The following is a 12,242-nucleotide window of genomic DNA, read 5'->3' on the forward strand; positions in this document are numbered from 1 at the left end:
GGCAGCAAAATCAACTGTTGAAATATACGTATATTTATTCCATACAAAATGCACAGCCTGACCAAGACTTTAAAATAAATTTTTTTGTATAATCAAAGATATTATTTGATGAGTTAGCATCCAATGAAAAACAGCAAGAAATTATGAAACAAAAATGGGCAGAAATAGGACGGTTGGAAATGGCAGCTAATTAGGAGTCTTGGAAATGAAAAATATAATCATTGAAACCAAAGCACAGCACATAGGATTAAACCATAGATTGGACATAGATGAAGCAAGAACTAGCAATCTGAAGGCAGTGATGAAAAGTTCAACAAGAAAACAGCACAAAGACAGATTTTTTAATGAAGAGCAGTTAAACGCCATGGAAGAAAGATTGAGAAGTTCCAACATGTGTAATAAGATTTCCAGAGACAAAATGGAATGATGAAGGAACTGTATTGAAACAAATTGAAGGAAGTCCCAGGTCCACAGATCAAAGTGTGCTACAGCTACTAAGCAGGATAAATAAAGATAAATCCATACCTCAGTACACCATGCTGCAATTAAAAAAAAAAAAAGACAAGTATACCAGAAAGGAGCAGCTATTTGGCAGCAGATTTCTAAACATCACTGATAGATACCAAAATACTGGAAAAAATGTTAACGTGCTGAGGGAAAAAATTACCTATCATTCTAGAATTTCATACCCAGGTAACTCACTCAAGACTGTGGATGAAATAAAGACATTTTTATTCAAAGACTGGAAAACATACCACTTAAAGATCCTCATTTTGAAAAAAAAACTACTAAAGGATGCTCTTCAGGAAGAAGGAAGTTGAACCCATAAGAAAGGAGTGGGATACAGAAAGCAATGGTGAGCACAAAAATTGAAAAATATGACAGTAAATTTACTATTAACTAAAAAAAAATTCATAACTGATTTTTTTACATTTTTAAAATGTGGAACTTAAACTAGATGACAATTAGTAATATAGGAGGGAAAAGCAGAGATGTTTAGTCAGTAATTTAAGCATGCTGCAGTCCTTGTCCTCTTCAGCAGGAGGAAAGTAATACTGAATAAATCTAAATTTTAGATTGTATATTAAATGAATAGCCACCAAAAGAAAAGAAACACAAACTGTAGCTCCCAAATAGTAAAGAGTTTGGAAAAAGCGGGTGGGGAAGGATATAGAATACTTTATAAATCTAACAGGTGGCAAGAAAGGAGAAACAAGCAAAAAGTAGGATAGAAATAAGTCCAGGTATATCAGTAATAACCAATGTAAAATGGTTTAAGTTACCTAATAAGATATTATTTAATTGGATTTTTTTTAATCCAGCTATCTGTAGTAACGTAAATTCAACAAACATAAAGCTCTTTGGTTGAACGAAGAATTCAAAGTTTTTATTTTATCTTATGTAAAAGAGGAGAAGAATCTCCAAAGCTCTTCTCCTAGCTTAACAAAGAATCTTCCTAAAGATACATACATTTCAGAAAGTTGATATGTCAATTTAAATAATGTTATCAAGGCAAAAAGCTTACGAAATAAAACAACAAATTAGAGTTGTAGACTTTCAGGAGTTAACAGGTTACACTTGTTAGGATGTGGCAGCTATTTCAAAACTGTGAATGTTCTTAAGAAATTTTTTTGTACAGAGACTTCCTTGACCTACCATGGCTATTTTGTGAGGGGAGAAACCAAGTCTTCTCTTGATTATAGATCTCATTGTCATATGAAATTAAAAAAAAAAAAATTTTTGAGGGAGAGCTTAAATTCTTCACAAACAAATGCTGAGAGATTTTGCTAACAAAAGACCTGCCCTACTTCAGATACTAAAGGGAGCCCTACTGACAGAGAAACAAAGAAAAGAGGGAGAGATATAGAGAAATTTAACAGACATATATTGAACATTACCTCCCAAATCACCAGGACACACATTCTTCTCTAGTGATCATGGAACTTTCTCCAGAATAGACCATATGCTGGGACATTAAACAAGCCTCAATAAATTTAAAAAGATTGAATTTATTCAAAACAGATTCTCTGACCACAATGGAATACAAATAGAAGTCAATAACCATCAGAGACTTAGAAAATTCACAAAGACCTGGAGGTTAAAAATGAGGGGGAGATGAAATCATTCCCAGATAATCAAAAGCTGAGGGACTTCATCACCAGTAGACCAGTCCTATAAGAAATGCTAAAGGGAATTGTGAAGGCTGAAAGGAAGGGATGCTAAACAACTGACTGAAACCACATGAAGAAATAAGGATTTCCAGTAAAGATCACATGGTAAATATAAATACCAACACTACTGTATTTTTAATTTGTAACTCCACTATTTACTTCCTACAGGATCTAAAAGACATAAAGTGTAATGATAAATCAGTGGTTTTGGACTCAATGTAAAATATGTAATTTTTGACAAGAACTACATAATGGTGGGGATTATAGGATTATAGGAACATAGTTTATGTGCCCTATTGAAGTTAAGTTGATATCAAAGAAAACAAGATTGTTATAGATTTAAGATGTTAAATTTAAGCCCCACAGTAAACACAAAGAAAGTGTCAGAGTATATGATCATAGAGATGAAAAGTAGAGTATGGGTTATGAGAAGTCGGGGAAGGGGCATTGGAGAATTAGTAAGAAATGAGTGTAGGGTTTCTGTTTGGGGTGAGGGGAAATTTCTAGAAGTGGATAGTGGGAAGGTGATCGCATTGCAACATTGTGAATTTGATTAATCCCACTAATGGAATGTTTGGGAGGGGTTGGAATGGGAAGATTTATGTTGTATATACATTTCCACAATTGAAAAAAAAAAGACAATCTAACTAGATAATGACAATTAAATGCCAAGGATGATCCTGGATGGGATCTGAGAATGGAGGAGAGAAGGCTCAAAGGGACACAGTTGGGACATAAGAAAAAAAGGAAATATAGAATGTAAGCTTTGTATCAATGTTGAATTTCTTGAACTTCTTAGCTGCACTTAACGTGATTGCATAAATGGATGTTCTTGCCCATGGGGAATGTATATGTGAATTATATTGTTTGTTCAAGGATGTGTGCAGCTTGCTCTCATATGTTCAGAAGACAGAGCAATAGATGATGGATGATAGATAGGGAGGGAGGGAAAGAAAAAAACAGTGGAGTGACAAGATGTTAAAGTTGGTGGATATGGGTATGGGTGGAGGGGGGTTGGGGTATGCTGGAGTTCTGTGTATGGGGTTTGTATTGTTTTTGCAACTGTTCCTGTAAGTTTGGATTTATTTCAAAATAAAATTAAAAATAAATAAATAAATAAATAATAAAGAGGGATAAAGGGAAAATTCACAAAAATATGGAAATTCAACAACGTACTCTTAAACAACCAATGGGCTAAAGAGGTAATCGGAAGCAAAATTAGGAAATATCTTGAGGTGAAAGAAAATGAAAATACAACATACCAAAACTTATAGGATGCTGCAAAGGCAGTGATGAGAGGGAAATTTATAGCTCTAAAGGTGTATATTAAAAAAGAAGAAAGACTTCAAATCCAAGACCTAAACTTAAAACTGGAAGAACTAGAAAAAGAAGAGCAAACTAATCTCAAAGTGAGCAAAAAGAAGAAAACAAAAAAGATCAGAGAGGAGAGAAATGAAATAGAAAACAAACAAACAAACAAACAAAAAACAATGGAATCAACAAAACCAAAATTTGGTTCTTTGAAAAGATCAACAAAATCGACAAACCTTTAGCTAGATTGGCAAAAAAAGTAAGAGGATACAAATAACAAAAATCAGAAATGAAAAGGGGGACATTACTAACAACCCCGCTGAAACAGAAAGGACTATAAGTGGATACAATGAACAACTGTATGTCAATAAATTAGATAACCTAGACAAACTGGACATATTCTTAGAAACATACAAACTACCTACATTGACTCAAGAAGAAATAGAAGATATCAACAGATCAGTTACTAGTAGAGAGAGTGAATCAGTAATCAAAAATCTCTCAACAAAAAAAAGCTCAGGACAAGATGGTTTCACAGGGGAATTCTACCAAACATTCCAAGAAGACTTACCTCCAATTCTGCTCAAGCTCTTCAAAAAAACTGAAGAGGAAGGAACATTCCCTAACTCATTCTACAAGGCCAATATCACCCTCATACCAAAGCTGGATAAAGATACCACAAGAAAATTACAGACCAATTATCTCTTACGAATACAGATGCAAAAATCTTCAACAAAATACTGGCGAACTGAATCCAACAGCATTTTAAAGGAATTATATACTATGACCAAGTGTGATTTATCCCTGGTAGGCAAGGTTGGTTCAACATAAGAAAATCAATTAATATAATACAACAAATTAAGAGAATAAAGGGAAAAAAACAAATGATCATTTCAGTCGACGCAGAAAAGGCATTTGACAAAAAACAGCACCACTTCTTGATAAAAACACTTAATAACACTATTCTGGTTGGCCAACGCTGCTGTCATGCAAAATACCAGAAATGGATTGGCTTTTATAAAGGGGGTTTACTTGGTTAGAAAGTTACAGTCCTAAGGCCATAAAGTGTCCAAGGTAAGGCATCAACAATAGGGTACCTTCACTGGAGAAAGGCCATTGGCATCCGAAAAACCTCTGTTGGCTGGGAAGGCACGTGGCTGGTGTCTGCTTGCTCCCAGGTTGCATTTTAAAATGGTGTTCTCAAAACGTCAGTGTCAGCTTTCAACGGCCATCTTCAAAATGTCTCTCAGCAGCAGCTTCTCTGAAGTCCTTCTGTTTCTGAGCTTTTATAGGACTCCAATAATTAAATCAAGACCCAAGCTGAATGGGCGGGACCACATCTCCATGGAAACAATCCCATCAACATGTCAGACCCTAATTAAAGGTGCTAATAGTCACATCTCCATGGAAACAATCAGAAGGTTCCAACCTAATCAACACTAATATGTCTGCCCCCACAAGACTGCAATAAAGATAATGGCATTTGGGGGGACATAGTAAATCCAAACTGGCAAAAACACTAAGAATAAAAGGAAATTTTCTCAACATGATAAAGGCCATATATGGAAAGCCCACAGCTAACATCCTACTTAGTGATAAAAGACTGAAACATTCCCTCTAAGATCGGGAAAAGAGAAGGATGCCACTGTCACCACTTTTATTCAACACTGTACTGGAAGTTCTTGCCAGAGAATTACACAAGAAAAAGAAATAAATGGCATCAAAATTGGAAAGGAAATAGTAAAAGTTTCCCTATTTGAAGATCATATGATTCTCTCTACAGAAAATCCTGAAAACTCCACACAAAGTTCCTAGAGCTAATAGATTAATTCAACAAAGTGGCAGATTACAAGGTCAACACCCCAAAATGAGCAATGTTTCTATATACAAGCAATGAATAATTGGAAGAGGAAATTAAGAAAAAAAATTCTACTCACATTAGCAACTAAGAGAACCAAATATCTACAAATAAATCTAACCAAGGATACAAAGGACTTGTACACAAAAAACTACAAAACACTGTTAAAAGAAATTAAAGAAGACCTAAATAAATGGAAGCATATTCCATGTTCATGAACTGTGAGACTAAATGTCATTAAGATGTCAATACTACCTAAAGCAATTTATACATTCAATATAATCCCAATAAAAATTCCAACAACCATCTCTGCAGAAATGGAAAAGCCAATCATTAAAATTTATATGGAGGGGTAAGGGGCCCCAAAAAGCCAAAGTGATCTTGAAAAAGAAGAATGAAGTTGGAGGACTCTCACTTTCTGATCCTAAAATATATTACAAAGCCATAATAATCAAAACAGCATGGTACTGGTACAATGACTGACATATAGACCAATGGAACAGAACTGAACTCAGAAATCACCCCTCACATTTATGGCCAACTCATTTTTGACTGGGCAGCAAAGAGTACTCAATTGGGAAAGAATAGTCTCTTCAACAAATGGTGCTGGGGAAACTGGATCTCCATTTGGAAAAGAAAAAAGGAGAACCCCCATCTCACACCATATACCTAAATCAACTCAAAATGGATCAAAGACCTAAATATAAGAGCCAGACGCCTAGAAGAAAACATAGGGAAGCATCTTCATGACCTTGTGTTAGGCAATGGTTTCTTAGATGTGACACACAAGCAACAAACAAAAAAAAACACATAAATGGGACTTCAACAAAATTAAAATCTTTAGTGCCTCAAAGGACTTTATCATGAAATTAAAATGACAACCTACAGAATGGGAGAAAATATTTGGAAACAACATATCCGATAAAGATTTAACAGCCACAGAATATGAAATCCTTCAACTTAAGAACAAAAAGATAAACAACCCAATTAAAAAACTAGCAAAAGACTTGAATAGATCTCTCTCCAAAGAAGATATACAAATGGCCAAAAAAACACATGAAAAGATGCTCAACACTTTTAGCTATTAGGGAAATGCAAATCAAAATCACAAGGAGACACCATTTCACACCCACTAGAATGTCTACTGTTAAAAAAATGGAAAATTACAAGTGTTGGTGACAATCTAGAGAAAAAGGAACACTCATTCATTGTTGGCGGCAATTTAAAATGGTACAGTCACTGTGGAAGATAATTTGGTGGTTCCTTAGAAAGCTAAGTGTAGAACTACTTGCTCCTGACCTGGAAATCCCACTTCTAGGTATATTCCCAACAGAAACGAAAACAGGGACTCAAACAGGTATTTGCACACCAATGTTCATAGCAGTATAATTTACAATTGCCAAAAGCTGGAAGTAACCCAAGTATTCATCAAGTGATGAATGGATAAAGAAAATGTGGTATATACAAAATATGGAATATTATTCAGCTGTAAAAAGGAAAGAAGTCCTGATACATGCGACAACATGGATGAACCTTGAGTGAAAAAAGACAAAAAAGAACAAATATTGTATGATTTCACCAATATGAAATAATTAACAAACTCACAGAGTCAGAATCTAGAATACAGGTTACAGGGAACAGCGTGGGGGTAGGGAACAGGGGGTTCAGGCCTAAAATGTACAGAGTTCCTACTGGGAAAAATGGAAAAGTTTTGGTAATGTGTGATGGTGAAGATAGTAAATTGTGAATATAATTAACAGCACTGAATTACATATTTGAATGTGGTTAAAGGGGAGGCTCTAGGTTGTATGTATGTTTCTAGAATAAAAATCTTAAAACTCCATGGAACTGCACAAGACAGTGAAGCCTAAGATAAACCATGGACTGTGAGAATTAGATTAATTTTAGCTTTCACACAGGGTGGGGGCAGTCTGGGGGTTGGCAGAGGGTTAAGAAGCCAAGCTGTAATCGGCAGCCAGTCCCCCTGTTTATCTGCCCACTATCCTGCCAAGGTGGAGATGGGGGTACAGGTTCCTAAAATAGATTTATAACTTGTTACCAAACTGGCTCAGATTGTCTCTGCAGTTAAAGAACAAAGGAAAGAGGCCTGGGCATAACAATTATAGTCAGGGGTGGAGACTTGTTTCAAATTTTCCTTGTTTCAAATTCTCCCAGGAGACTTATTTAGAATGTTTCAAATTTGTGAGGGCTGCATGTTTCAAATTTGCAAGGGCTAGTTAGGCCTGTGGAATAGAATGTAGCCTCTGAAGTATCCAGCCACTGGAGAAACAGGGGAGGGACTTGAGGGTTAGGCATAGGGAATAAATAGTGCTGGGTCTATTGTTCTGCGGTCAACCCCCCACATTTTGGTTGTGCGCCCCTTCTTGCAAGATTGTGAATAAATTCTTTTCCTCTCCATAATTGGGCGAGTGTTTATTCCTTTTTAGGAATAGTGCTTGTTTCTCACACGGACCATAGTTAACTGTACAATTATAAAAATGTGCTTTCACCAATTTAACAAATGTACCATACCAATATAAGGAGGTAACAATATTGTGGTATATGTGAACCCTGTATTTTATGCATGGTTTTTCTGTAAACCCCAAATTCTCTGTTCAAAAATAAACTATTGAGGCACCTTTAATGATATCAAGGTATGAGAGCACTTACAACCCAAGGTAAGTAGCCTGGCAGGAGCTGCCCTACAAAGCCATAGGGTACTCAGCAAGGAGAGGTAGTGCCCTCTTAAGGAAGCAATGCTGCTTTTATATAAATCAATCTGGCAAAACTGAACAAAATATTAAGAATATCAAAGAAAATATTAAAATACTGCAAGAACTAGAGACTCCCAGGAACTGGGGATTATTTCACTGGCTGGATCTTAGAGAGACTAGATAAGTGGAATATTCCAAACATTGTCAGTCTTTTCCTCTTTATAATTATAATTGTCTCTTTAATTTGTTGTTTTATTTCCAGAATAAAGACTAAGGTTCAACAATCTCTCACTTCCAAAATAGTGGTGGTAAATCAGGCTTTTGATCTTGAACCCTACACTTATGATGCCCTACAGGACAAACTGCCTCTGATAACTGCCTTCACTTACCCCAAAATACATTGCCCTCAAATAACATTCCTTTTGTGTCTTTCAGAAACCTTGGTCATTGATCTTTGATGTATTCCATTTTCCCAGTGTTGCCTCAAACGGCCAGAGTTCCGTAACATACCTCCTCCTCCATGGGACATGAAACTGGACCTTTCTGGCTACATGGATGCCTAGAATACACCCCTAGCTCCATGGACAGCATAAAATCAATCTTCATCAGTGACGCTTTCTATGAAAGATTCTAATGAAAAGGGGGACATGTGAAAGGAACTCTAAGTTGACTTTCACACCTTGGGTTACAAAAGGGTTCCTGGCAGAGGCACAGAAGGTGGATGCTCTGCACCAAAGCAGTTCGACTTCAGGCATGCACAGCTTGGAGAACAAGACTTAGTGCTTACAAGAAATCAGACAAGAAAAAGAAACCAAAGCTCTGGCCAATCAGCTTCAACCAAGTTTCCGACTGCCTCGATGTCCCAATAAGCTGCTAGAACAGAATTCACCTGACAACTGCATTTCCCCCCTTTTTTGGACTAAAAATTCCTAATGCCCCCTGTACACTTTAAAACACCTGCTTTTACTTGATGTTGCCAAATTCCTGAATTGTTATGCTGTTAAAAAGCTCTCTTCTATTTGTAGTAGCAGTTTTTGACAGCTTCTAACAAAACCTACAGAAATCCCTGTCCTAAATAGCCAAAAAGTGCAAACAACTCAAATTATCCATCAACTGATGAACAGTTACACAAAATGTGATATACAATGGAAGATTATTCAGCCATAAAAAGGAATGAAGTACTGATACTGCTACAACATGAATGAACCTTGGAAACATTATGCTAAGCAAAAGAAACTGGTCACAAATGGCCACATCTTGCATGAATCCATTTATATGAATTGTCCAAGATAGGGCTGGAGAGTAGATTAGTGGTTGCCAGGGGCTGGGGAAAAGGTTGGAGGGATGGGGAGTGATGGCTATAGGGGACCGGGTTTCTTTGTGAAGTGATTTATATGTTCTAAAATTGAACGTGGTGATGGTTGCACAATGCTGTGAATATACTAAAAACTGTTTAGTATACTAAACACAATTCAAATGGGTGAATTACATAGTATCTGAATTACATGGTATCTGTTCCAGGCAGCAACTCCAGGAAGACACTCTCTAGTGCTCTTAGGTGCCTGGTAGAAAAGGGTCCCAGCTGAGAGCAATCAGCCCTCTGAGCAACTCCAAATATGCTTTCTAGAGAAAGCCTCCACTGCTGAAGTTAGGAAAATGCTCCCAGTTTCTGGAAGTGTAGAAGCATAGTAAGAGTTTCTGGAACCATGAACCAACTCAAGTCCATTCACTGCCTAGTCCATGGCAGGAGTTCTAAGGATAGGTGCAAATGAATGAACTGACTCCACACCCCAGTGCCTCCAGCCCTACCTGCCCTGCCCACTTGTCCTCCGAGGCCCTTGTTAACTTTCCAGCCAAATTTGATGTTCCACTCGTACAAGAAAATCAGCTTTCCTTTGCGGCTGCTGCAGGAAGTCTCGCCTTCCACCTGCTTCAGCTCACTGGTCTAGCACTGGCCAGCCTCCCTCCAGAACAATGCCCACCAGGCATTCCCGGAGCCTCTCCTTGGACCAGCTGGTGGCATCCTGCTCTGTCCTGCCAGGGACCAGAAGGACACAGTTGTGAATGGACGCCCCAGCTGGTATTCACCTGTCCAGTGGACAGCCCAGCCCAGCCCAGCCCAGATCATCCTGGTTCCTCTCAAACAGCCTCAAGACCTGCCACCCTCCAACTTACAAGTACACTCCATAAACCTAACATCTACCAAGTTATCTCTTAATCCCCTGCTCGGCTCCTTAATATATTATTATTCATTACGTAAAGAAATGTTTTGTCGTAAAAACATTGGTGTAATTTTGGAGAAGGGGGAATCTAACAATCTCACCAGCTGAAAATGGATGGGCAAAGCCTGAGCCACATAAAACGTTAACAATAACTGACATAATTTTAATCATGACAATACAAATTATCAAGGGTTTTCACATATACTATCTCATGCAATCCTCCTAAATAATATTCCCATTTTACAGGCTTGGAAATGAGCCGAGAGGGAAGCCCGTGATTTATGTCCACGTCTAGGAAAACTAGAGTTTAAGCTCTTCTCAGCCTTGGGCCAGTTCCTGCAAAAAAGCCAATCAAGCTCTTATCCCCTCACACAGGCTTTGCTCATGTTCCCGATGAGGTTCAAAAAGGATGGGTAACTTGCTCAAACGCAGAGAAGGCAGGGCTGTCTAGACACCCATCTAGTAAAACGTGGAGTTGAGATCCAAATTCCTGTTATTTCCACTCCATACCAAGATACACACGCGCGTACACTTTCTAACCCCCCTTTGCCTCCCAGAGACATCAAGGGGGGAGGGATGAGAAAGGGGAAAGACCGTTAAGATCAAATACAGTCAAAACTGAGAAGGTATGCCGCAAGTCATTCATCTGGCCCACCCCAACCTTCATAAAACGAAGCTGAAGCGCAGAGCCGAGACAGCCAAGTCCCCAGGTCTCCAGACTCCGTGCGCTCCCCCGTCCTGAGGCCAAGGACGAGCCCCTCTTTAACCAACTGGGGGGTGGGGGGAAGCGGGGAGTCCCGCGCACCTGTGCCAACCCCCGCTTCCACGTAAGGTTGGCTGCGGCCCGGGAGGCGCCCCCCAAAGACACAGGGCGCCGGGAGCTAGTGGAGGAGCCCCCACCCTCCTTCCCGGGAGTTCCCGCAGGGAAGAGGAGAGAGTTAGGGGGAGGAAGACGCCCGCCAGACCCCGGCCCCGCCCTCCGCACCAGTGCCGGTTGTTCACGTTGGTCCCGTCCTCCCGCTCCTCCACGATCCAACGCGGGTCCCCCTGGCCCCACCTGGCCATGACTGCTCGAGGGGCGCGGCGCCTCAGCCTCAGCGGAGAACAAGGAAGGGTCGCGGCCGCTGCGGCTCGGACGCCGGCGTTTCCGGCCTCAGAGCCCGGGCTCCGCGCGTTCGCAGCGCCCAGAACGTGCCAGAAATCCCCGCCCCCGGCCCCGCCCGCGCCCGGCTGCGGTCGGCTCGCTGCGGGGCGCGCGGGGAGCTGCGGGGGCCGCGCGGAGTAGGGAGGCCGGAGAGCAGAGGCGGCCGAGCCCGGGTGTCCGGGCGCGTCGGCTGTGACACCCTGGCCCTGCTGTGGGTTTCTCAAGTGCAGGAGCCGGGAGTGGGGAGTCTCGGTCCCCTCAGAATGGCCGAGAAACCTCTCAGGGATTCACTGTTATTGCTATTATTTTCAGTGCTAGTAAGCAGGGCAGAGAAAAAAGTGGTGGCTGAGGGTGGTACTGGGGATGCAGACAAACGGCTGTGTCAGGTTGTCTGAGGCCGTGCCTACGGTTTTCCGTGAATTTGACCCTTGAGGATATGACCCCAGGATACGAACACCCGGTTTTTCTGTGCTACCAACTTTTGAGGACTGGGCGCGGTCACGGTGTGATGTGATCTCACTGCGTGTGCTCTCCCTACACCGCGTTCGTGTTTTTTTTTTTCGAAAGTTCATGCAGGGCTGGTGCATTGTGGTTCTTCCTTTGATGCTGAGTCTCACGTCTTTTCAACACCTGTCCAAACAGCCCGTGCTTCCACGTTCCCGGTTACTTAAGGAATATTTACATTTCATTCATGTAATAATTTTTTATAGGTAACCTAGTGTGATGGTGAGTACATACTATTGCAGCTTGATGCAATTTTATAATAAAGTGGATATTAGTGATTCTTGTAACGAGTTTTCCCCTTCTGGCAAAAATTCTGCA

The 12,242-nt window shown here is 40.1% G+C and overlaps 1 pseudogene; it reads right to left on the reverse strand.

Annotated features, from left to right (window-relative positions):
• LOC119512196 overlaps window positions 1-11,341 on the reverse strand; it is a 59,832-nt pseudogene extending 48,491 nt beyond the window's left edge.
• Window positions 11,342-12,242: the final 901 nt, after the last annotated feature.

The sequence above is a fragment of the Choloepus didactylus genome, chromosome 17 (assembly GCF_015220235.1).
Source record: "Choloepus didactylus isolate mChoDid1 chromosome 17, mChoDid1.pri, whole genome shotgun sequence".
In the NCBI taxonomy this organism is placed as follows: domain Eukaryota; kingdom Metazoa; phylum Chordata; class Mammalia; order Pilosa; family Megalonychidae; genus Choloepus; species Choloepus didactylus.